The 27,009-nt window shown below is 43.2% G+C and overlaps 1 long non-coding RNA gene across 1 annotated transcript; it reads right to left on the reverse strand.

Moving 5' to 3' along the window:
* Positions 1-2,523: 2,523 nt before the first annotated feature.
* LOC308464695 lies at positions 2,524-6,075 on the reverse strand. Its single transcript, XR_013980129.1, has 3 exons — positions 5,766-6,075; positions 5,214-5,642; positions 2,524-3,575 (listed from the first exon to the last, which is right to left on the reverse strand). It is a non-coding gene; the product is annotated as an uncharacterized lncRNA (long non-coding RNA).
* Between the last annotated feature and the right edge of the window lie 20,934 nt (positions 6,076-27,009).

A 27,009-nucleotide genomic window follows, 5' to 3' on the forward strand; every position in this document is an offset into this window, starting at 1 on the left:
ATGGGGACCCACAGGCACCAAACAGGAAGAGTAACACTAAACAACTAAACACACTGCCCAGATCCGTCTCTGCTCCCCCCCCCCTCAAACTGGCGGGCTTCTCCCTCACTGCACAATCTCTTTAACAGCAAGCCCCCCAGAGCCCAGGCGCTGTAAAGAAGCTGGAGGCTTGAGCCGGAAGAATGGCAGTGAGAGGCACGATAAGACCAGTAAATGAGGAGCTTTTAAAGGCAAACCACCACCTCCTAACTCTCTGTCCCGGAGCCTTTATGGAAGCCTTGCGGGGGGGGGGGCGGGGGGGCAGCTGAGAAGGGAAACACACTGCCATGTTGTGACTGTGAGTGGATGGGGAAAGGAAAGACAATTATTGACCTGCGAGGGTACCGACAATTGCAGCCCGATGTAGGCTTGCTTCGCGAGATGAGGTAAAGCCTTAAGCAAAAGTGGCTCCAAAATGGCCTTCAAAAGAAAACCAGCTTCCTGCCCAAGAAGGATAGAACTTTCTTTATGTATGCTACAACAGCAGCAAGAATACTTATCACAAAAGCACTGGAAGACACAAGATCTACCCACCAGGGAAGAATGGCAGATGAAGTTGATGGACTACATGGAACTGGTGGAAATGACTGGCAGAATTCGAGATCAGGGAGAAGAGTCGGTGGAAGAAGATTGGAAAAAATTTAAAGTATATTTACAGAAACATTGTAAAATCAATGAGTGTTAGAAGGATGCTGGAATGAAGCTATATGGTTTTAGTAGAAATGTAACAAAGAATTAAGTAAAAGCTGATTGATAACAGGCCAAAATGAAAAAAAATAAGGTTAGACCGTTAAGATAAATTATAGAACAAAAATTGAGAAAGATGGAAAGAATTTGCTGAAATAGTGAATTGAACTAGAATACAAAAAAAGGGAGGTGTGAGGAGGTCGATGAAACAAGTAAAGGAAAGGTAAAGATATGGAATATTGGATGTGTGTTTTTTCTTTTTTGTTGTTTTTTTTTTGTTGTATTGTTGAATTGCTTTTCTATGTTTTCTTTTTCCTTTTTATTGTTGTCTGTTTTTTCCCCCCTGTAATCTTTAAACTTTTAATAAATATCATTAAAAAAAAAATCAAAAGAAAATCAGCTTCCCACGCTGCAGCACTGATGCCCCGGTAAAAGCCGCCACCAGACGCAGTTGCAAAGCTGGGATTGAGAGCGGCACACAGGAAAAGAACTCCGCCTTTTCAGGAACTGGGTGAAGGCAAGCTGTAAGGTTTTTGCAAAAAGCAGCCAAAGTGTGCGTAGGGGGCAGAACTGCCGCTGCAACTAGGGAAGGCTGGAGGCTAGCGTCGCGAGGACTGCTTAAGAGCCCAGCCTAAGTGGCAAGCGGGAAAACTGAGGTGTTCCCAAAGTAAAGGAAGAATTGAACTCTGATTAATAAGAATACACACAGAGGCTTGAACCAGCAAGACTCTGGGAAGGGTGCATATAATAATCTCTGCCTGTCTCTCCACCCCTCGGCCCAGGTGGTTTTATTCACAAAAGAACTTTTACAGAGTGTTCGTAAGAACCAATTAGATTTCTTCTGAGCATTTCAACAAACCCCACGTGGGGACAAAGTTAAATTACCAAAACTAATTAAGCACACATATTTCTGGGGTAAACAAAACAGAACTACAAAGGAGTGCATTTGGCAACCCCAGAGGTGATAAACAAGCAGTATACATGATAAGAATGATGGCCAGGATGACAGCGATCATTATCACCTTCAGGTGAGATCTGTTTCCTAGCCCTAAGATCAACATCCTAAGATTAACATATCAGAAAAGCTACATCAAAGAAACTGCCCACTGTCTTGATGACCCAGGATGCCTGCCTGGCGAAGCAACTGGGCTGTGTACGTGACTTGCGTGGTGAGTTCCCGCCCCCCACCAAGGATAAAGACACCGGACACCAGACTTAAGGTTAAATGGGCGAATTAGGCCACAACTTTATTGAATTCGGGAATGAGAGGCATTGGCTTAGGCATTGGTCCTATCGACTATCCAGCTCCAGCCCATTTGCTGAAGACTGGGAAGGGTTAGCACCATAGTGGGGGAGTCTCCTGCTGAGGCACGTCAACTAGGAGCTCCCCCGGGTCACCGCTCAGGGGCGTGCCTTAGGCCCACACCTCCATAGGCTTCGGACAGGGCCATGCCCCCCGGAGTCCTTTATCGGACCACCCTTCACTCTCTGGGGGGAGGTGATGGTGTCCCCCCCCACATCCTCTTAACCCCTTCTTACCAATGCCTAACCGCCACACGAGCAACTGCTCGCCGCCAATACTCTCATGCCTGAAACCAATCCCCCTTATCCCCTTTGCTATATCCATCAGCCAAATATCATTTCCCGCATCTGAAAGATGCAGGCCATCAAGCCGGTAGAGGGCCTCGCAGTTGAAACGTATGCCCGGGTGGTCAATGACCCTCCCACCCAGCGCTGCCACTCTACGCACCACTGCCCGATCCAAGGCTTTCCTAGCCCTATTTATGGCTATTGGGCACCTGCTATCTCTCCAAACCTGCCTTTCCATCAACGAGGCCCAAAGAATGGTGATGTTTGGGTAAGAGGCCTTAAGTTCCTCAAAGTCACTAAAGATATGCCACATCAAGTCGACTGCCTTTCGGTAAGCTAAATCATTTTTACCTAATTGGATAACTAAAGCATCTGGGGGGCCCTCTGCTGCCGCTCTGGCCCTAATTGCGGGCAACATTTCGGCCCAGCGCATTCCCCTCCGAGAGATCCAGGATATATTGATGTCAGACAGTAATTTAAGTTGCGGCCCGAGACCGGAATTGATGGCGCGGACCCTGGCCCAATGCACAATGCTGTGCCCAATTATCCAGATGCGCGCCCTCATAGCTCCTGCAAGAAATTGAAAGAACAGGCCAAGGTCAGGTAACCCCAGGAAAGCAGTCATAATTTTTTTTCTAACATAGCGCTTGTAAGCATCCGATTTCCAGCGGCCCAGGTCCTTAATCCTCTCAGCAGTCAGGCCCAGGTGCATTGCTGTGGTGGCCGCTCCTATCCTAAAAGAGTGCGCCGCGAAATCCGCGGGGGGTAAGCCACATGCTGCCACTGTTACGTGCATAACACGTGTGAACTGGCTCCTTGTCAGGGGTGAGCCATCAGCATGGATCAATAGTGGCCCAGTGGAATTAGTCCTCAGAAATAAGAAACGCCTAGAGTCCTTAACTGGATAAGGGCCTGATTTTCCGGTTGCCAAGAGCCGAACCAAAGCCCCCCTCCCGTACTGATCTGTTTTGGAACTGCGTATCCGCAAGACTAGATCCTCCCGCGATAGCGTGACATCGCTTAATAGCAAACCCCGGGAAGAACCTCGCTGACCCTCTTGGTATACCACCTCACCAACACGAAGTGCGCCGAAAAAGGCGATGGAGTATGCCGCTGAGAATAAGCGGGCCTCGAACTTAGACCAGCAGACAGTTCTCGACTTTTTATGAATCTGATAAAGCAGGGGTGTCAAACTCAAATTCATCGGGGGCTGCATCAGCAGTTTGGTCACCCTCAAAGGGCCGGTTGTATCTGTAGGACTATGTGTCCACTCTTTATTATCATAAATTATTGTCACTGCATTCAATTATTACTGTTTTTTGTAATAATGTAAGTAATAACTAGCTCTGAAAGCAGAAACATAGTCAGAATAATGGCAAGTAGATATTCAAATGTACAATTATTGTACAATTTATTGAAAAATGATTTTTGGTAACAGACAGTAGTAATATTGCCAAACACTGTTTATTACACATATGGCAAACACAAGGCATTAACTTTTTTTTAACTTTTCTGACTAGATGGCTGACATCGTTTTCCTGAGGTCAGTCCATCGATGTCTGGCGTTAGGTCTTGTGCTGTAGCAATCCGCAAAACAGCATGGAGGTTATCATCAGTGATGCGTGATCTGAGCTTGGTCTAGTTCAGATTCATGACTGAAAACATCTGTTCACATAGATAGGTGCTCCCAAACATGGACAGAACACGTGCAGCTTGAAGTCGGAGCTGTGGCATCAAAGCAGGGGGGAGGAGACTGTAAAAGTCGTCGACTGTCGCATCCTGGAACTTCGCTTTCAGGCTGCTGTTGCACTGAAGTTCTATTAATTCCATTTGAAGGTGATGTGGTGCACTGTCAACATCGATGTTGAAGGGATTGGCAAAGCTGGTAAAGGTTAAGTTTTGTTCTTTAAAGTCAGAAAAGCGTCAATTGAATTCATCAATCAGCCGATTCACTTTGGTACCCAATCAAGCACATGAAAAAGTACCTGGGAATGAGGTTGAGATGCTCTGGCAGATAGGAAAGTGGGCAAGACTGTCTTTTTCAAGCTGTGACTTCCATAGGTGCAGTTTCTCCTGGAAAGCTGTTATTGCCTCATACATTGAGGTTATGACTTGTTTGCGGCCCTGCAGCCTCAGATTCAGTTGGGTGAGATGCTCTGTTATGTCACACAACATGGCAAAATCGCACAGCCAGTTTGGATCTGACAGTTCTGACAAGGGCTTCCCTTTACTTTGCATAAAAAGAGTAATTTCTTCCAAAAGCTCAAAAAATCTACTGAGAACGGTGCTCCTACTCAACCACCTTACTTCTGTATGGTATGGCACATCTGTATGTTCCATGCCCACCTCCTTCAAAAATTGTTGGAACTGACGATGATTCAGACCCCGTGCACGCAGAAAATTCACTGTTTTCGTGACTGTGGACATTATGTTATCCAGTTGCAGAACCTTGCCACACAGAGCTTCTTGGTGGATAATGCAGGGATAAGTTATCAGCGGCGTGTGGCAATTACTTTTTTTCATTTTCTCTTTTAACAGTCCAACCAAGCCATTTCTCTCTCCACACATTGCTGGAGAGCCATCAGTAGTAAGTCCCACCAACTTTTCCCAAGGTAATTTCATTTTATTTACGGATTCCTCCACTGCATTGAAGATGTCCCTCCCAGTTGTTGTCCCATACATGGCGACCACATCCAAGAGCTCCTCACTGACAGACAAGTCTTCCTTCACACCTCTTACAAAAATAGCTAGATGAGCTGTATCAGTATTGTCAGTGCTTTCATCAACAGCTAATGAAAATGCCAGATAACTGCATGCCTCTTCAGCCAACTTTGTTTTAAGATTACAGGCTAGGTCCCTGACTCGGTCTGTGATGGTGTTTCTTGACAAGCTGACACCTGTTCACATACCTTCATCATACACTGCTTTACAAATGCACCTTCTGAAAAGCACTTTGAAGCTCGCGCAATTTCTTCAGCCACAAGATAGCTGGCTTTCACTGCTGCATAATTTTTTGCTGTCATTTTTGCAAAAATATTCCGTTGAGAATGCAGGCTACCTTTGAATTCTTGGACCTTTTGTTGCTTTTCCTGGTGGCTAAGGTTAGCAAATTTGGCTCCATGTTTGGTCTCAAAGTGCCGGCGTAAATTGTATTCCTTCATCACTGCCACTGCCTCATAGCAAATAAGACATACCGGCTTGTCTCCATTAATCACAAACATGTATTCACTTTCCCATCTCTCCTGAAATTGCCTTCCCTCTGCATCAACTTTTCTTTTCTTGGACATTTTTGGGTTATTTGATTGTAGTTTATGGTCCCTATACCACTGTAAAGTGACACAGAAGTGGTCAGTATATCCCAAGTTTACCGCTCAGACTTTTAAGCAGAATAATAAGCAGACCCCCCCTAATAAGCAGACCCCCCCCCCACATACATCATATGTACTTACAGTACAGGAGAGAAGGGTTCAGGCAGCCGTTGGATCTGTCACATCACAGGATGGCATGTGCTCAATATAAAAACAAGTGGAGGTTTCCTGAATGCATGTAAAGTGGAGGTTTCCTGTGTAGAACGGCCGGCGCCGCTAGAGGGCAGACGTTCTCTGGCTTGTAGGCTGCTGCGCATGCGCTGAAGAGGCGGCTTTCTTGTGTCAAGAAAAAAAAGCGAGAATAAAAGGTGAAGGCTGGCGGCCGGCAGCGGCTACACGGGCCACATGACGAGGTCTGGCGGGCCGGAATCGGCCCGCGGGCCTTGTGTTTGACACCCGTGTGATAAAGGATGTCAAATGATATTGGCCTTCTCGTATCGCAGCTGGAGGGCTGCAGCCTGCGCCAGCCCTCCAAGGCCTTCCGCACGACAAAGTCGGCGCATGGGTCAGAGGAATAAACTGACTTGCAAAAGAAAGATATTGCCGGCGCCTGTAAGTTGAGGGTTTTAGGGGCACGGCCCAAGCGTCTCAGGTGTACTAAGTAGGAAAGAACCTCTGACTTGACAGGAGGGGAATTGATTCTAGCGACGTAGGATTTACTGCGAAATTTTAAGAAATCCGACCAAGCTTTCTTATAAGATCTTAAAGTTGAAGGCGCCACTGAGGCCAATACTCCCTGCATCACTTCTAGTTCCCAAGGCTCCATAAATGCTCCAGGAACGGTTGAGGAAGCTGTTGTGCATCCGGTGCTAACGAGTGGAAACGGTCCATCTGAAAACGAGATAGGGCATCCGTAATGTCATTGTTAACACCAGGCACAAATTTGGCGGAGAAGTGGATATTGAGCTCTAAACACAAGAGAATGAAGGAACGAAGAAAGGCACCCCCCCTTGGAGACCGGGCAGCCTGCTTGGAAAGGACTGCTACTACTGCCTGGTTTTCTGTGTGAAAGCATACCCTATGGTTGCTAAATTTCTTAGACCACAAGTGCACCGCCACTACGATCGAAAAGAATTCTAGGAAGGTTAAATCTCTGGTAATGGGGCCTTCCTGCCAGGCTGCAGGCCAGCGCTGGGCACACCATTGCCCCCTAAAATAACACCGAATCCAAGAGAGCCTGAAGCGTCTGATTGTACCTGGAAGTCAACTTGCAGCGACGTGTTATCCTGCCACAAGGAAATTCCGTTAAAATTTTTCAAAAAGTTCAACCAGACTTCCAGGTTGGATTTTACCTCCTTTGATAGGCAAACCCTGTGATGGGGGGATCGCAGGCCTGCTGACATCCTCGCTAGGCGGCCGCAGAATGGGCGACCAGGGGAAACCACATGGCAAGCAAAATTTAAATGGCCTAACAGTGACTGAATCTGCCTGAGGGTAACTTTCCTTAAGGGGAGAAGTTGTCAAATAAGGTCTCCGAGAGCAATTTTTCTTTGGGCAGTCTAGAGGTCTGGGCGATAGTGTCCAATTCAATACCCAAGTAAACCATAGTTGTAGCTGGGCCCTCAGTTTTGTCTGCAGCTAGAGGAACACCCAACTCCCCTGCTAAAGAAATGAAGGCTTCGAGAAGTTCCTTTTTTTTTTTTAATGATATTTATTGAAAATTTTTCAAATTACAGAAAAAGACAAAGCAGAGAAAGAAAAAAGAAAAAACAGAAAAGGGGGGAAAAAGCAAACCACATCCAACAATACAAATTCAAAAAAACAAAAATACACCACAAACATACAAAAATAAAACCAACATTCTCAAATCTTCAACTTTCATTACCTTCTTTCTTTGACCTCCTCCTCCCTTTTTTTGTATCCCAGTTATTAATTATCGCAGCAAATTCTTTCCATATTTCGTAATATTCTGTCATTACATTACCTTGATCTATTTTCATCTTATCTTATAAAAAACCTTAAAACGTAAATCTTATTTTTACCCACTTCTCATGACCATAATATTCTTGCCTAATTCTTTAAACATTTTTGCTAGAGCCAAGTAATTTCGTTCCAACATTTTTCTAACAGTCATCAATTTTATAAAACAATCCTAGTAATAAAAAAAAGAAATAGAAACAATCCAATCTTCATCCAGCGTCCCTTCCTCCTGGTCCCGGGTTTTGTCAGTCCTTTTTATCCCATCGATCTAGCGCATTAACCTGGTAACCTTATATCCGAGGCCCTTAAGTCCCTTCCGTGTCCCTTCCGCAGCTCTTCTTCATATTCACCTTTCACTCGTGGGAACTCCAGCTTGGTAATGTTTTTGATCCTTTTCAACAAATCAGCCCCTTTTCCATAGTCCAGACCAAACTCCATGTAGTATTTAAAGTCATACTTCAGAATCCCTCCAAAATTGAGAGCCCCCACAGCTCCAAACATCTCGCGGCCCATTGCCAGACTCGGAAAGTCCAAACATCCCTGCATAGGGGGGTCTATCCAACCCCCCATTTCCAAATCAGTCCAAACTTTATCTTTCCTAATCTGGCTTTTTCCGAGTTCATTTGTCAAATCCAAAAGCTCATGTTCCTGCTGGGCCTCAGCTCCCTCCATCTCTGGCGCCCAAGATTCCGCAACATCCTCTTCTCTCATCTGTTCTGTCAGGGCACACTCCTGATTTAATTCCTGGGTGGGCTCCGTATAGTTTCCCACTGCCTGTTCAAAAATTCTGACCACATTAGTCATCAAATCCGTCTTCTCGGTTAACTCTTCCAGTAGGGCATTTGTTTTACAGAGAGCACACAACAGAGCTTCTGAATTCATTGTCCTACAAGGTCACAAGCCTTTTCCCACGATTGTAATCTGTGGCAGCTGCAAGCTCCCTGGAATTAGTTACAGTTTCCCAGCCTCCCTCTAGGGGGAAAACTTCTAGTTGTTCTTGCAACAAAGTTTCTTTTTTAAGATATTTTGTCAATATTTGTTCCTTTAAAATGCGAAAGGAAACAGTGGAATCACTATGTTTCTCTTCTTTTAGCTATCTATCAAAAACGTTTGTCTCTGGTCAATGAGCTTCAAACGTCAGTCCTGGCACCCCGCTCCAGGATCAGGACGGTGGAAAGTTACTTTACTTTAAACTCACTTCTGCAGGTTTAAACAGTCCGAAAAAGATCCCCCTTCTTCTCCTGCTGCCGAAGGGGGGTTCGAGGATTTTAAATGATGAAAGCTGATCTTTTAGAAGCGATTTTCTAAGCTCTAGTTTACGTTGTCTTTGCTTTGTTCTTTCTACAACTAAACGGAAGGCTGACTTCCTGTTTAGACCTTCCCGTTTCAGTACCAAATTGAAGTAAATTTTTAAATCCAATTTCTTTCTGCTCGCAAATCCTTATTTAAAGTCCAATTTGTTCAAAGTTTAAGTACTCACGGGTGCTTATTTTAGAAGCCAAATTGTCCCAGGAAAAAGGCAGCGCTCTCCGGCAACAGCTATGCGGCTTCGCTCCACGGAAATAGCAGTTGACTCACAGCACCGCGCCACTTCCCCCTCTTCGCTTCGGAGCCCGTTAGTGGGTTCCTTTGCGGGTTGGGGGGGCGCTAAGGGTGCCCGCCGAGTCCCATGGTCACAGGTTTCATCTGCCTGTGATTTTTTTTTTTTAATTTAAATCCTTTATTAGGCATAGCACACCACACACTATCAAACAAACATCATACAGACTGTATAAAATACGGGCTCAGCGAACACAATTTATCCCAGTCCTATTCTTAACTCCAAGAAATAAATCGATGTACATAGATAATATAATACAACAACACAGCAACATCACCTACCATTAAAAACCACTAAGTCTCTTTATCATGGCCCATTCTTTCTTCATGGACTTCACTTAAAAATTCAGCCGCTATTAAAGTAATTTGATCATCGCTGTCCGCCAGCAGGTCCTGAACAGTTGGTTGTGTAAAAATCTGTCTATTAACTTTTAGGGCCTCAAATAATTGTTTTCTGGCATAACTACCAAAATCACAGGAAAAGAATATATGCTCTAGAGTATCGGGTTCCTGTTTTCTGCATTTGCAGAGACGCTCTGATTCTGGGATAGCTAAGTATCTTTCTCTCACTACCACCGAGGGAAACATGTTGAATCTGGCCAACATAAACAGCCTACACAATTCATGTTTCTTCAGATTTGTCATGTATCCCTTTTGGAAATCTCTACACAAAGGGAGATTTAAGTGGATAGGAGAGCAAGTGCTGTGCTTTGCAGCCTCAAGCATGGCGAGAACACTTTTTCCGGTAAGAGTCTTCCTGATAATTTCCCATATGTCTTTGGGATCAGAGATTACAAAATCAATTAGAGTGAGCCCTGTTTTCTTCTACAAATCCATGATAGATTGTAGATTGCACTATCACTTAAAAGATCGTAAAGTAGAGAATTAGGGGATAGGGCTCTATAATGGAGGAAGATCCAATATTTCAAGGTCCTCAACCATGCTCTTACTGATAAAGGCAATATTCCCAGCTCACAACATATTGTTTCATATTTTACAGAGTTTGCAAGTCCTAATAATGACCTCAGAAGGGATGCGTGGAATTTATCCAACCTCTTGAGGTCACCTGAAATCCACACTGGTGTGCCGTATAGAAGTTGGGCACAAAGTTTCATGTCAATCACTTGCAATACAGCTGGAATAAATCTGTTTCCTACTGAAGAAAAAAAGTAGGATTTAATATGATGGGCTGTCACTTCGGCCTTAACTATTGCAGCACATATATGTGTATTCCAATTCATATTATTTTTAAATGTGATTCCCAGGTAATTGAAGTGCTTAACTTCCTGTATTAAATGTCCATTAATTATACAGCCTTTTGGGTTCCCTCTCTTTCCAAATTACATAATCTTTGTCTTATCATAATTAATTTTGAGGTTATTGAGTGAGCAGTAGTTTGAGAAACTCTTAAATAATTTTTTTAAACCCAAAACAGAGAGTGAAATAATTACAGCATCATCTGCATAAAGTAATAAGAAAAGTGGGCTGTTGTTTAAATAAGGGGTATGAGTGGTTGTGTTTTGAAGAAATAATGGTAGGTCAGATAGAAATAAATTAAATAAGGTAGGGGCCAAGATACAGCCTTGCCTAACTCCTCGATTATTCAGAATAGGATCTGCAAGTCTACCATCTTTTGATACTTTAACATATATTTGGTTATTAGAATGTAAACTTTGAATCAGTGTAAGTAGATATGGGTCGATACCAAGGTGTTCTAGTTTAGTCCATAGTTTGTTACGGTCGACTGAATCAAAGGCACTTTTTAAATCCACAAATGCCACAAAGAGTTTTCGTTTATTTCTCATGACATATTTATCCACAAGATGACTTAACACTAGACACTGGTCAAGAGTAGACGCGCCTGCCTTAAAACCAGCCTGCTCTTTACCAGGTAGACCTTTTGTCAGCATCCATTCTTCCAATTTAATAAGCAGAGATTTGGCATAGATTTTACTTATGCATGGTAACAGATTTATAGGCCTGTAATTCTCTTGACAATTCCTATCACCTTTTTTAAAGATCGGTACCACTATTGAGTTGTTCCACGACTTAGGTACAAGGGCTGAGTGATAGATAGAATTAAAAAGCGGCACAAGTTTAATGGCCCACCATTCTACATCTAATCTCAACAGGTCTATTGGAATGCCATCCATACCAGGTGATTTCCCTTGCTTAAACGAAAAAATTATCCTTTTCATCTCCTCAACAGTAATTTGAAATTGTGTGGTTTTTGCCAAAGAAAATTTAACATTTTCCTTTTTACAAACTTGGTGATCATAAAAAACATCAGTAAAATGTGAAATCCAAGCCTCATCGCTTATATTAGGGAAATCAGTGATATCTTTTATTGAGAGAAGTGACCAAAAGGTTTTGGTATCTTTGATTTCTAATGCAGTAACAATTTTAGACCATTTGGCTAGTGCAAACTCAGATTTTTTTTCCAGGAGCATGTTCTTAAAAGCATTTTTCATTTCAAAATAAGTCTTCCAGAGACCTTGAGAGTTGGTAGTATAGGCTTCTTTTACATGCATTCTTTTCCAGGAAATCAAAGATACCAAAACCTTTTGGTCACTTCTCTCAATAAAATATCCGGCCGCATTGAGCCATTCAAAAATGAGAGGTTAAATTCTAAAACCAATTGTAAAAGTTTTCCTCCCGCTTTATTAATAATGATGTCCTTTGAATTCCTCCCTATTCTCAATGGAAGTGGGGCATCTTCAGCTAGATTTGAGACATAGCGTTCATAGAGAGCTATATTATCTGATCCAATTCGAGCATTGGTGTCTCCCATTACAATCAAAGGAATATTTGGAGATTTACTACGTATTAAATACAGCTCTTCAGAGACTATATTCCAACCATAATCTGGTCTAATTTCCAACTCTATGGGAGGAAAATATATATTTAAAAGAAGAATTTCCCTGTAAACAATGGTAAATGATAACAATTGTGCATACTGTCCAATATTTCTGATATAATTAATTTTAAGGTTAGAAGACTGTTTAATACCACAAATCAAACCGGCTTTAGGGCGACCTTTTGTTGACATTTTAGTAGCGGGTAGATTGTAAGTAATAAAATTAGGGATATTTAAAGGTTTAAGAGACCAGGTTTCCTGCAAAAGTATTATATCATAAGACTCAAGAAAATCTATAAAGAGAGTCCAGCTACATTCCAGGACATAATAGAAAGAGTTTGGAGAGATCTTTGATTTAAGGGTGCTAGTGAGGTATGCGTGGTGCATTCCGTATGTCACTCCAAGATTCTCTGGTTCTTACTATTAGCCCTTTCAGCGGGTTCAGATAGTTCAGATGCTAATTCAATGATGTTTAAAGATGTATTCAGTATGCTCACATTTGAGGAGGGTGGAATGCTAGGGTTGCAACCTGGCGCACCCATGCTGGGCACTTTATTTAGGGAGCCCAATTCAGTCTCATCTAATTCTCTCATTTTATCCCATGCTAATGTAGTGACCAGGTTTGCCTCTGGGATGGATTGCATGCGAGCTGGATTATAGGAGGGGCGTTTCGGCTCCAAGATCTGAGAGGATGGATTCATCTCCGCAGTAACCAGTTGGCCTGGGGTAACGGAGGGTTTTCCGACCCATAAATCCAGCTCGTGACGATAGAAGCATGAAGCCTGATCTGGGACATAATCAGATATATTTTGGTTGTGTGGTCCCGGTTGGTCCTTCGTCAGATTTGTCAGACAAGAGCGAAGGTTATTCAGTCTATAAAGTATTCTGAGTTTCTTGAGGGAGAGCGCAATAGGAGTAAATTAAGTTATTTTCAAAACTTTTGAACCCGTTACCTTGGCTCGCCTCATATAAAGTCCCGGGAGAGTCTGGTCTTTGAGGCTCATTAGTAAGTAACTCTGGGTGGTGATTAGGTGAGTCCTCAGTGGCTTTTATATCAATTAAAGTGTGGTATTCAGCCTTTTGATGAGGTGCTGCAGTCGAAGTTGCAGAACTGGGGACTAGTGGGATAGGAGAGGCCTCATTTTTAAAGAACCTTGATATTTTTACACCACTTGTCTTTAGGTGTTCTCTGTGTTTATATATCAGTTTTGCCAATCTCCGATCATGGAATGTAGCCACTGCCCTGGCAAGCAAGCCATCAAAATAGATATTCCACTTGGTCCAACTCCGAGGGATTACTCAAAGTACCTGGCATGTATGCCTTAAGGAAGTTCAGTAGATGTACTTTGCGATCCTCTTGAGATAAAAATCCTGGAGGCTTAGGATAGCTTGAAAAAACAAGTTTGTTTTGAAGCAACACCAGCTTCCAGTTCTTATTTGTTGGAATGCTCTCCTTATTGGATTTGGAGTTATCTATGGTTAAAACGTAGGACCATGGATATTGGGGCAATAAATCTTGCTTAGAGCTTGGTGGTGGAGCAAGCGCTGAAGGTTTTAGACAATCCGGAGCTTTATCAGCACAGACGTTTGGGGGCAAATCCTGTTTAACTGACTTCTTGGCTAGAGACTTCACCGGGTTCCCTCTAGTGCCAGAGGCTGTTGTGCTCTCGAGTAAGTTAAAAAGCTTTTTAAAAACCATTTTTTTATAATACACTGTCTTAAGATTTTTTATGTTTTTACTTTTTTAAACATTTTTTACAACTACGAATCTCCTTTTGCAAGCATTAGCTCTGCAGGCTTTCTTACCCTTCCTTTATGAGCCACTCCTACAAAGGGTGGAGGCGAGGCCATGATTACTTTCCAATTCTGCAGGCATTCCGGGTTTTCTCCAGAGAGTTTTACAGGAGTCAGCCATGATGGTAAGAGGTTTTTGTGCAAATGTCCAAGTAGGACTTTATGGATTCAATGTCCTCAGTAAGGAGCACTAGCCATTTGATGATTGAGAGACCCTCTTCATTTGTCTCGTGGGAATGAGAATAAGAGTCTTTCGAAGGTTTAATATTTCCCGAGGCCAATTCCGAAATTTGTTTTAACATTAGTTCCTCCATTTTTTGATCTAACGAAGGTTCGAGAGGAACTTGGGATTTGGCTTTCAGTTTCGGGGATGCTTCATCGGCTGTATCGAGGATATTTTGTGTTGCTTCCAATATATTCAGGCTTTTATCACTGCTTTTAGTACACTCCTTTCTTTGCATAACTGGTCCTTCACTATAGCTGTAAGAGAGATTGGTAGGAGAGAGTAGAATTTCCCTTCCCTTCTTGTTCTTGTTCTCATTCATTTCAGTCGTTTCCTCATTTGTTCCACATTTTGCTCTTCATGTAGAAGCGAGTGATTTTTGTTTGTGCTTTCTTTAGAGTGGTTCTTTTAAAGGTGGGTCTTACAGCTTTCAGAGAAAAGCCTGAGGTTTTACAGCCACTCCTGGTCGTCACCATTGTTTCTTTAAAGTTGTAAATTATTTCTTTATTGTTGTTCAAGTTTCAAGCAGTTTCAAGTTTTATTGCGGCCAAAGCCAGTGACACTAAACACCACAAGATCAGACAACAAGAAATCAGCAACAACTTCAGAAAAGAAAAAAGGTTACACAAGGGAACTTCGCAGTGTGCCATTCAACAGAAGAGATTTACGCTTCTTAATTACTAAAGTGCAAAATTTAGCCACCTCATATGATATTGAGCTTGAGGAATCTTCCAGGAGGTATTTTCGAAGAATTTCAGGGGAGGATTCCAAATAATATTGAAGGGGTATACATTTTGATAGAAGCGGTAAAATAAGTTGAACTCGTTCTTCACTATAAAATTCGCAAGATAGAAGAATGTGTGTGACAGATTCTACCTTATTAGACATACAAGGGCAGAGACGCGCATGCATTGGAACCCGCGTGAACTTGCCGTACAGGACTGCTGAGGGCATTGTCTCAAAGCGGGCTCTAGAGAAAGCCCATCTATAGGCTTCGTTAGTGATGTTAGTTAAGTAAGGGGCAGCTGCAGAATTAGGCCAAGCTTTTAAACATCTATACGTCTCCGGGAGTAGGGCGCCTTCTTGTTGTAATTCGATATCATAAAGTCTCCGAGTGATAGTAGCTTTTGCCTTGTTCAGAGTTCCAATAAAAAGATTTTCAGGGTTTAGGCCAATTTGTTTGATCTTGTTAGTTATTTGCATAAGCCAAGGAGGATAGGGAACTGCGGCCAGGAAGCAAGATAATAGACCCTTAGGATTGTAATGGATTTTCAGCCAGAGGGATATTGCTTGTTCCCAGACTTTTAATTCCACTCTGGGCAGTCCTGCCTCTTGCCTTAAGACTGCATTAGGTGTACACTTAGGGGTAGCAAATAATGATCTTAAGAATTTAGATTGTACTGTTTCAAGGGTCTTAAGGTTGGCAGAGGGGCTAATTTGAGAGCCATATAGAAGTGGGGCTAAAGATTTTGCCTGAAAGACTGTTAGGGCCATCGGGAGGAAGCCAGCTCCTTTCCTTCTGAATAATCTGAGGATAGCATTTGCACTTCTTTCTGCTGATATAGCTGATGTGGTCAAGTGTGTTGACAATTTGGCATTATAAGAGAAAGTAATGCCTAAGTATTGGAAGGTCTTAGTCTGTTCAATGGCGTTTCCCTTTACGCTCCAATTATCTTTCCTGAAGGAGCAGTTAAAATGTACAATTTTGGTTTTGGCAAAGTTAATTGTTAACAGTTCAGTGTTACATTGGTCGCTAAACTTTCCTAAGGCACGTTTCAGACCCACTTTGGTTTGAGAGAGAAGAACAGCGTCATCCGCATACATTAAAACTGGTACTTTTCTGCCGTTAGAGAACACAGGGGGGTGGGTTTCAATTTCACGGCAGCATGTGACCAGGGAGTTAACATAGATGTTAAATAGGAATGGGGCTAATAGGCATCCTTGTCTAACTCTTCTTTGGACTGGGATTTCTCTAGAGAGTCTGCCGTCCTGTGCAAGTCTTATCTGGAGGGTATTGTTCTCATGAAGCTTAATCATCAGAAGTAATAACCTTCTGTTAATACCCATATTGGCCAATTTGGCCTAGAGCCTACTCCTGGATACAGAATCAAATGCTGCCTTTAGGTCCACAAAGGCCGCATATAATGACTTTTTCCAATATTTCGCATACTTATAGACAAAGTAATCTAACACTAAGCAGTGATCAATGGTGGAACGTCCGGATGTAAACCCTGTTTGTTCAATTTCTAGCAAGTTATTATGATCTAACCATTCACATAATTTTAGGCATAGATGTTTTGTATAAAGTTTACAGATCACATTCAGGAGACTAATTGGTCTGTAATTAGATGGATCAGAGGGGTTGCCCTTTTTAAATATGGGAACAATTATAGCTAGTCCCCAATCTTTAGGGATTTCAGTTGTCTTATCTATATATGAAAATAGATTTGCAAGGACCGGGGCCCACCAGTTTATTTGCGCTTTCAGAAGTTCAGCGACAATGAAATCACTTCCTGGGGCTTTGCCAGATTTCATTTGTAGAATTAGCGAAGTGATTTCAGTTTCAGATGTTGGGGGCCATGGTGTATCATTATCTAAGGGGATGTTAAGCGGCGCAGAAGGACGATGTTCCCTAAACAGCACTTTATAGTGCTCTTCCCATGAATTTGCAGGGATTATTGTGCCCTCATTAGGAGCTTTGGTTTGACTGGAGATAATTTTCCAGAAGTTGGAATTGTCTTTTTCTATTGACGCTTTTATGAGGGCCTGCCAGATGAGAGAGTCTGTGGTTCTTTTTTTGGTTTTTAATAACTCTTTGTAGTTCTTTTTTTTAAGTTGTAACTCTAATTTAGTGATAGGGTTAGGATTTTGCTGGAAGACCTTAAAGCATTCCCTGAGTATAAGTTTTGCCTGAGTGCATTCGTGGTCAAACCATTTTTTGTTGGTAGGGGAGTCATTTTGGTTAGATCTTCTGGGTCTTGACAATAACAGTTGGAGTTTTCGGGTTAATGTGTTATAATGGTCAATTGGGGAGGTCTCTTCAGTGTTGTTGGAAGTCAGATCAGCCCAGAGGAGTTGACCTTCCATTGATTGTGTCCAAATACCAAAATTGTTATTAACATAAGGGGACCATTTAATTCTGGAGCTGCCTATTTGTTGTAAAGCACTAGGATCAGGAGTCTGCGGGGCAAGCCCACATCTAGAGGGTTCCCAAAATTCAGTCCTTTTGAGATTTAGGGGTAAATGGTCACTTTCGGTTCTTATATCTACAGTAAATTCAATATATTCATCGAAGAGTTCTTGGGAGACAAGGATGTAGTCAATAACAGAATGCCTTAAGCCTGACCAGTAAGTAAATTGGCCAGGACAGTCCCCCGAGGAGAGGCCGTTTAAAATAACAAGGTTTAATCTAAGTGCCATTAAAAAAAGACATGTACCAGCAAAATTGGTAACTGGGTCAAGTGAGTGACGCCTGAATAGGGGCCAATGTTCATCATTAGCATTTAGGGGACCCATTCCACTTTCCTTGATTAACTGTTCGTCTGAGTGGCCTAGCCTTGCATTAAAATCCTCACCAATAATTAAGGAGGCAGAGGGAAACTTATTTGAGACAAGGAGAATACAGTCTTCCAGTTCGTTCCAGATGTTTTTAAGATCAGTTTGTTTCATAAGTGGGTGAATATAAACATTGATGCATATGATCTTAAAATGGGTGGAGAATATTTTAACGGCTAAAATCCATTTTTTATCGATTTTCAATTGGATAGGGGAGGCTCCTAGATCTCTCGATACGAAGGTGCTCAAGCCTCCCGCCGGTCTTCCGCCTTTTGGGCCGATTGAGGCAGGGGAATGGAAAGCAAAGTAATTTTGTAGTTCAAAAGGGTTTTGCATCCAGGTTTCTTGGAGCAGGATGATCTTGAACTGTGATACGTAGGTTAAAACGTCTTTGTCCCTTGTTTTCGATTGCCATCCAGCAACGTTCCAGGATAGTAGCAGGGGTGAGAGTCATTTTGTCTCTTCAATAGCATCTAGGACTTTCCCGGAGTCGTGGAAGATGCAACCATTGGATGGTTGAGTCTTCGGTAATGTGATTAGGGGCGCCACAGAGATTTCGGCGTGGATTTCAGTTGGGCAGAGTAGGGGTGTGTGTTCTGCCGTGACCTGAGGAGATTCATGACCCATTTTTCGCTCCAAGTTAGGTGGAATATTAGCCTCTTTTGTGGGCGCTAGGTCTTCAAAGTTGCGGAGACAGAGTAATAACTCATCTAGTCTGTCCGTTATCTCTGTTTGTTCGGTTTTTGGCAGATGGGAGAAGGAGACAAGTAATTCCTGCTCCATCGAATTCTCAAGATGAGTAGCCTTTGATAGGAGGGGCATGGGGGTCTCTGTCCAACTAATTAGGTCTGAGGGTAGAGAGGTAGAGCTCGTAGTAGATGGAATGCCCTCATTTTTAATTGCTTTCCTTTTAACTGGAGAGTAGGGAATAAGAGGGCAAATCTTAGTGTTGATAAAAACTCTTGTAATAAAAATTCCATAATTAGTCAGGTAGCTTCGTAGGGACATCATATAAGTTGGAAGCTTTTTAGAATCAAAGGTGAGCAGTATCCTCTGCATGTGTGGCTTACTGTAAATGTGGACAGTGGATTTCAGATCGATGGAAAGAGGATCTACGCCCAAAAGCTCAGCTAGATGCCTTCTTGCGACATGTGTAGACGACCAGTTAACAACCTGACCTTTGAAGGGGAGGATAATTAAACAAAGTAGTGGCTTGTAACGAAAGATTATAGGAAGATATGGTGTGTAAATCTTCCATAGATTGTTCGTTTTCAGATTTGCAGCCATTCTGCGGGGTTGAGCGCAATAGGGCAGGTACTCTGGGTGTTGGTTCGGCCCTATCCTCCGGTGAAACGTCTACAGGGCTGACATTAACTTTTGGGGATACAAAGGATGTAATCTTCTCTAAAGAGCCTTTGATGTCTCTTATGTATTTAAAGATACAGTCCACGGTTTTAGCCACTAGGTCTAACGTGGTAGAGTGTTCAAGTAGTAATTCAGAGAGATGGTTTGCATGTTCTCCGATGCAGTCTTCCGCCTGAATGGGCATAGTTGGAACTTTTTTGGGACCTTTTGGTCTCGTGATGGTGTTGTTTAAGGAGTTAATGGGTTGTTTAGTGGGTGGTTCCTTCGGTGTAATTTCCTTATCTATTATCTCTGCTAATGGCGAGAAGCTGTTCGAGGTCGGAATATTAAAAGTGTCCTTTGTTTTTCCATAGAAGAATTCGCTGATTTTGGTTTGCTTGGTAAGGGGCAAGCATGCCATTTCCTCTAAGTCCTCAGATTCTCTGCAGCGTTTACCAACCCCCCTCCTCGCATCAGCAGGGCTGTCTAATTGCTGAGTCATCTCTCCCTTTGCCTCGCTCTTTTATCTTCCCTAAATTTTTCAAAGAGTCGAGGGAGTATTTTCTTGAAAGTATCCTATTCAAGGAGGAGTAGTGTGCCAAAGGTTATTGGCATAACACTAAATTATGCTCCGACTGTGCCTCCAGACTTGTGGTGAGAACAGCCGATGAATCTTCCTGTAAGCTCTTCGCAATGTGATAAGATAGTAAATGCGGCTTTAAAGCTCCAAGATGAGTCAGGAAAGCGAAACGTGGGATAGAATGGGGTGAGGTGCTTAAATTTATCTGAGCTCAATATTCATTAAAATAGTCTTTAAAAGGAGTAAGAGAAAATAAAAAAATAAAATCAACGGGCTCACATTAGTAGAGTGCTGTCCACCATCATACCGGAAGAGGAACCTCTTTATTGTTGTAATAAACACGCTACAATGCGTTGACTGAGATAAATAGATAAGAGGTAATTGTAAAAGAGAAGAAAGACAACGTGGTGGAGAAGCAGGGGTGAGTTTACTTCTTAAATTGCCGCAGAGGCTCTGGTGCTCCCCCGGTAATAATCAAGATGCTTAAAAAGGATATATATATATATATATATATATATATATATACACTTTCAGGGTCTCAGTACCTTAAAACTTTGAGTTAAAAACTTAATTAAACTAAACTAGAATCATTAGCTCTGTCGCAGGGCTCTCCGCAAGTCAGTTTTGGGTAAAAGGGAGAGGTTCCAAAGCCTCCCCCGGCCCTTATCAGGTAAGCAAATTTTCTTTCCTCCCAAGGATTTCTCTCTAGTCACATTCTTTTCCTTTAGGGAGTTATACTCACTTGGGTGCATTAAAAATTCACAGCAGGTTTCCTTCAGCTTTTTAATGACCTCTCCCGCCTTTGGTTGCTGAAAAGGCTTTTTCGATCTATGAAGACTTCAGTGGCTCAGCGCCCTAAGGAAACTCTCTTCCCATATGACCCTTAGGTCATCAGCAGAGGCCCTCTTCAGAGTACCCTCTCTGGCAGTAAGGTGGCAACAAGAGAACCTTTTCAATTGTAGGTCCCTGACTATGGAGTGCTCTCCCCAGAAAAAACCACCAGGTGGCAGCATTACTTCCTCTTTTCCCCCTGTGATTTTTAAGAGGGTCCCCGCTTCGCCGTAGCGGAAAAGACCCGTTTCGCGCGGAGCTAGTCCCTCCAGTTCAGAGGGAGTCCGCCATTGCCGATGGCGCCACCCCGGAAGTAAGGCTTCGCGAAGTTCCAAGCACTTAGGGTTACTATCAGCTACGAGGATAAAGTCCAAGTAGTGTGACACATCCTCAGAGCCTGTTCTAAAGCGAAGCGCCCAGTCCAGGAAGGTACTGAATGCCTCAAAGGCTGCACAGGCCACTGAGCAACCCATGGGCATTGCCTTGTCCACGAAATAAGGCCCCCTCAAATTTGAAACCCAGCCACCGGAAATCTTCCGGGTGTACTGGCAGGAGTCTGAAGGCAGACTCAATGTCACATTTAGCCAGCAGCGCACCTTTTCAAATTTGCGAATCAGTTTAACCGCTTGGTCAAAGGAGGCATACCTCACAGAGCAAAGTTCGTGGCGTATCACATCATTGACAGACCCTCCTCTTGGGTAATAAAGGTTGTGAATCATGCAAAACTCACTGGGCGCTTTTTTGGGGACGATGCCTAAAGGGGATATGTGAAGACCCTCTATGGGAGGGACGGAAAAGGGGCCAGCTAGCCTCCTTGCTTTAATTTCCTTACTAATTTTCTTTCCGGCAACCTCAGGCATCTCTCTCACTGACTTTTGATTTGGTGGGTCACCTGAATTGGGGGGGGGGGAGCTACTGGGATCCTAAAACCGGAACTAAAACCTTCCCATAGATACAATGCAGCTTTTCTGTTGAGATAAAGATCTAAAAGGGTTTTTAATGGGGTCAGCTTGATAGGGGAGAACGCCAGGCCGAGATCGAAATTACTGTCAGTTTCCCTGAGGTCGGAATGGAGCTCCATGGCCACCTCTGGCTCCCTGGTTGAAGAAGCCTCTCCCGCCCCGAAAGGGCTGCCTCCCTTTAATGCAGGCAGTGGCTGGGTGGTTTCCGAGGCATTTCTCGCACTCGTGGCTATACTTACAGATAGGCCGCACACAAACCCCTTTGTTGAATTCCCAGCACAGCCGCTTCTGTTTCGCATTGGTCTTCCAGGATTTAGATGACTCCTGGGACTACTTTTCTACATAGGGACCAACGTGCTCTGACCAATAGTTTTGGTCCCTCAAGTCCCAACGCGTAGAAGATAACAGAGAAGCGTTTCTGCGGAAATCTTCATCATAATTTAGTGCTGCGGTCTCCCCCGCTAATTCTCGCGCCCTCCTAACATGGGCCAGGTAAGCAATTAGATGCATCACGCGTTTGGGATAAGCCGCGCTGACCACGCCCATGAACACCTGGAACCCGTCCAGCCAATTTTCAAAATTACGTTCGGCTCTGGGTGTTCTGTACCTTCACTTCCCATAGCTATGCTTCTTTTACCCCTTTACCCGTCAACTTAGCTGGCGGTAACAACGTGAATATGTCAATAAAGTCACCGTTAAGAATCTTATTTCTCCTTTGAGATAAATGATTCCCAAGAATAAAATTGGTAGACAGGTTTGTGGATGTTTTTACATCCGGAACTAGTGCACTGTCCTTCCATTCCAGGGATCCATTAAAGGACTTGCAGTATGAATTAGCCCTCCTTTCATGCACCCACAAAGGGAGACCAGAACTATCCTCCCCGTGGCCCCAGTACTCCTCCATAGGAGTATCACTATCTGAGTCAGATGAAGAGGTACCTGATTCATCCTCTGATTCAGACCGCTTACTCTTCTTGCTCTTCTTCGATGTATGCTTCCTCTTTTCTTTCCTCTTCCCTGATTGGCCATCCAGCGTAGGTTGTGCCGGAACGACGGGTGCCTGTGCATCTTGCTGGTCCTGCGCTTCCTCATCCGAAGAGGAACCTGAGGCACCCTCAGCTGGTGCCGCTTGCAATGGTGGGTTCTGAAAAGCACTAGGAAGACCTGGGTCCTTCTGTGGGTTAGTAGTAGCAATAGAGCCCTGATTACTTGCCTTGCCCTTTTTGGCACCCTTCTGACCCCCTTTTGACTTGCCTGAGCTGGAGGACTGCTTTCGCGTATTGGGCTGGTCTGTTGAGTCTTTGCTTGCCCTCAGCGCTGCCGCGCTGGCCGCAGAGGTGCCAGGGCGGTCCAAATCGCTAGGGGGTATATCCGGGATGCACTCCTGCATGAGTGCCGCCGGCGCTACCGGCACCTGGCCTGCAGGCTTGCATTGCCTATAAAACGCCTCAAAAGCGGTGAAAAACTGGGCGAATGCCTGTGGGTTACATGGCATTACCAGGGCCTGAGACCCCTCCTGGTTCCCTTGTGCCCCAACAGATACAGAGGAATTCTGCTGATTTTCTTGAGCAGACATGTTCGGAGTTTGGCACCTTCAATACCTAGTCCAGGAATATCAACGCTAACTGATTTAGATTTCAATGCACAAGGGTTCAGTAATATCTGCACTGGCAAGTTTAAAAGGTGTGAAGATGCCTATCCAATCCTATGCCTATCCAATCCTAATCAATTATAATTAGAACAAAGAATGTCAGGCACAATGTTAATAGAGATGACAATGTATTAGGATCCAAGTGAGAATAGAAGAGTATTTCCAGTAAATAATAACTATGGACCAAGGCTATAAGTTGAAACTATAAGTTAGACTATTGGGTAGGAACCAAACCTCCAGCAATGAAGGAAAGCTGTTTAATTAGATTCTATTATTTATATATTATATATATATATATATATATATATATATATATATATATAATTATTATTATTATTTAATTTTAATTGAAATACCAGGAGGAGAGGATCACAGAAGAGATGTGAGCTATTTACTCCAGATTCCCTATAAACCTATATGCAAAGTTCCCAAGAAATTGCAGGAGAAGAAGCACTGTAATGAATTAATTTACCTTAATTAAATCCAACTGATGAATTATTCAGCCTGATGATGCTAAATGAAATTAAATAAATGCCCTTTTGCCAAAATGAGAAGCCCCCTGGAACCCTTGTGCACTTGTATAAATGCCTTCAATTAATTAAGTAGCCGAATGAATTAACTAGCCAAGACTCTATAATTTACTTATTGATCCTAATTAATGTAATGAATTGTATAGGAAAGCTATCTGCTGCCTGAAAGGGTGAAGGACTTTTAAACAAAAGCCACGTAATGATCTGTTAAAGCGGCACGCAAATAATGACACAGGGGGACCCGGGTGACGTAAGGTTAAATGAGGAACTTGTATCCAACGCCCTTAAGCCAAGCACGTAACACAACGAGATTGTCTGTTTTTCAATAAACTGCCGAAAAGGAAGCCACCCGCTTCAAAAGGCCGCCCACTTCTAAAAGCCGCCCGCTTCTCAAGGGGACGCAGCAACCACCGAGGCGTTATCTGGCTGTGTTAATAATCGCATAATTTTTTCCTTGCTGTGTCCGCTTTGCTTAAAATGGGCTTGCAAAGAAACACTCCCACGTGCAGTTGCCTATTCCTTCCCACGGGAGAATGCCTCTGGTAAAATGGCGGCTGCCTCCCTGGGCCACGTGGTCTGATATAATGGCGGCTGGAACAGGCTAGTATCCAAGCAACGGAAGCTGCCGCTTTAAACGAGAGCTCCTGTAGGCAAATGAAGCGAAAACCGCCCTAACGACTCTCCCGCCCGGCAATTCCACTGGAGCGCACGGGTAGAGACAAAAATCAAACTAATAAACAGTGAGCGGCCACTAAAGCACAAAACCCCCGAAATACCAAAGCCGCCGACAGACAAAATCCCCTGACGCCAAAACCCACCAAAACAAAACAGAAAAGGCGCCCCTGAAGTCTCCCTCCTTCCGCAGCACATGATTAAAGTTTAAAACCCCCCGCAACAGAACCTGATCAGTCGGGTTCTCCACGTCCTTCTAAAGACCGAAGAAATCACAAAGGAGGCGGCGGTGTGGACGCACAAAGCTCAGCTGACGAGTGGGCTTAAAGGGAACAGCTGAATCGCCGCGTTGAGTCTTTCCTGGAGAGGCGTTTGCAAAAGGAGGCTGGCAGGCGTCTGAGGAGGCTCCGTAGGAATGGAGGTTGCACTGAGAAGGAACAGTAGTCCAATCAGCAGCGCTATCCGGAAAGCGGGAGAAAGGGGGGTTAATCCCTGCAGCTGTTTTGCTTCACGACCTTGTTCAGTTACCGTTATTGGACGGCTGCGCCGGGCGCCGGGAAGGGAAAGGCGGATAGTCAGCCCGATCGCAGAAGGCACGAAGGATACCCACGCTGCTGCCGACCTGTAAAAAAAACTAACCTAAAAGGAACAAGGTAAGCAGGAGGAAAAAACCACTACTAACCCACCAAATACAAACCTAGCCAAAACGTGGGGGCTAGCCGGCAAAAGAAGGCAAGCCCCAGCCGCGCCGGCCCTAAATAGGGCAGGCCACACACCCTCAGCCACCCGATTGGCTGGCTGGGTGGACGACGCTGCCGGGATTCCCCTGCGCTCGTGGGGGCTGGAACCAGCCCCCGCTCACGTGGGGTAGGCGTGCAGCCCGCAACCCCACCCCCTGGCCAGGTCCGGAAGTGGCTTTGTCAAGCAAGAGAAATGGACAGTAGAGGAAATGGCCAGAGATGCAGAGGGAGGTGGGATTTGGTCAGAAATTATTGTCAATGAACTAAACCCAGTCAAAACAATGCATTCATTGTGGACACAATGGCTTGATGCATATTTTATATATATATATTTATAAAATATTTATTGAGATTTTACAATAAACATAGATTTAAAGAGTTAAAAAAAAAATTAAACCAGAAATTACACATAGAGAGAGAAAAAAATACAAAAGCTAACAAAAAAGTACCAAAAAAGAGACCTAAAAAGGAGAATAAAAAGAAAAGAAAGGATGCTACAAAATACAAAAAAACAGATAGCTAAAAAATAGAGAAAAAAAAAGAAAAAATATTTTTAAAAAGAAAAAGTCCATTTTTCAATGTCTTTAGGCTCATTTACTTATTTCCTTGACCTCCTCACACCTCCCCTTTTTGTATTCCCGTTTAGAAAATCCTTTCAGCAAATCCTTACCCTCTTTCATTTATCTTTACTCTGTATCTTAACCTATTATAACTGTATATTTTCATCCATATAACTATCAATATTTACATATTCTTATTAACCTTATTACCAAAACCACTTGTTTTCAGTCCAACATCAATTTAACTTTCATTAATTTTACAGTATTTCTGCAAATAGTCTTTAAACTTCTTCCAATCTTCTTTTGATGCATATTTTATAATTCCTCATAGTAATCCCACCTGACCCCACACTCTGGATATTTGCACTCCTACATCTCACCGTTTTTTATTTAATTTTTTTTTATTTTTTTGTTTGTTTGGGTTTTTTTGTAAGAAGAGTTTAGGATAGCATAGGTTAAGGTAGCAGGGGTACAGTGTTCTCTTCATGTTCATGTATGTGCTCTTATATCACAGAAGGATGTCTAGCAGACATACCTAAAGCAGTGCTCAACAACCTTTGCCTATTCTTTTCTAAAACTGAGCAACTAGGGAGGACCCATGTCAGTATGCGGAGGCAGCATTGAGCATCAGATAAATTTGCGGAAATGTAGTTATAACTTCTTTGATTACACATGAAAAAACAACCATCTGGCAAACTAACATGAGCATAATTAAAAGTAATCTGTTGAACATGTGAACAATTCCAGGTTGGCCTTCCTGTGTCCAGAGAAGCGAGTTGCTTCCTTACTGCAATTCACAATCTGAGCACAAGAGGTGTCTGGCGGTGCAACTATAGGTGTGTATAATGATATTGTTTCCAGAGGTAACTTTTGTGTCACCTTTCCCCAATCATGGAGATGGGTATAACTAATGATACCTTTAGAAATCCATTTAGAAAACTACTTTCCCGTGTGTGGCATATGCCATATGAAAAGGCTGTGTACAAACAGGAATCATACAATTTCCTAAGGCAGTGTGCATATCATATGTTTCACCCAGACAAAAATGAGAGACATTAGCAACTTCAGCTAAATGCATCCACATATTATAGCTATGACTAGAAGAAGTGTCAGGAAGAAGATAGATACACTGAGTACTAGGTATCAAGAAAACAAATAATACACATGTTAAAATCAGCATAGGGTTCATATGTAGCTGAGTAATTAGAGCTACTAAAAAAATCTCTTGATTCCGCTGGAACATCATGATGCTGAAATTGTGTCCTGGCATCAGAGGTCAAGGTCTTCAGCATTCCCCATGTCACTTTCGGGCATCCCTCAGCCTTTAAAGGATGAGGATGGGTGCAATGGACTTTCGCACGGGGCTGCTGAGCCTGTAGAGGCGAAGTCAGGGTCATGGTCCTTGCAAAGTCCGGAATGGGATTCTGCAGGCCTTGGTGCCAGCGCATGTCTTGGCCCATAGGGATGGATACAGCGACTTGGAATCCACACAGGACCTGAGGAAGTA

Source organism: Podarcis pityusensis (assembly GCF_964106645.2).
Source record: "Podarcis pityusensis genome assembly, chromosome: 15".
Taxonomy (NCBI): Eukaryota; Metazoa; Chordata; class Lepidosauria; order Squamata; family Lacertidae; genus Podarcis; species Podarcis pityusensis.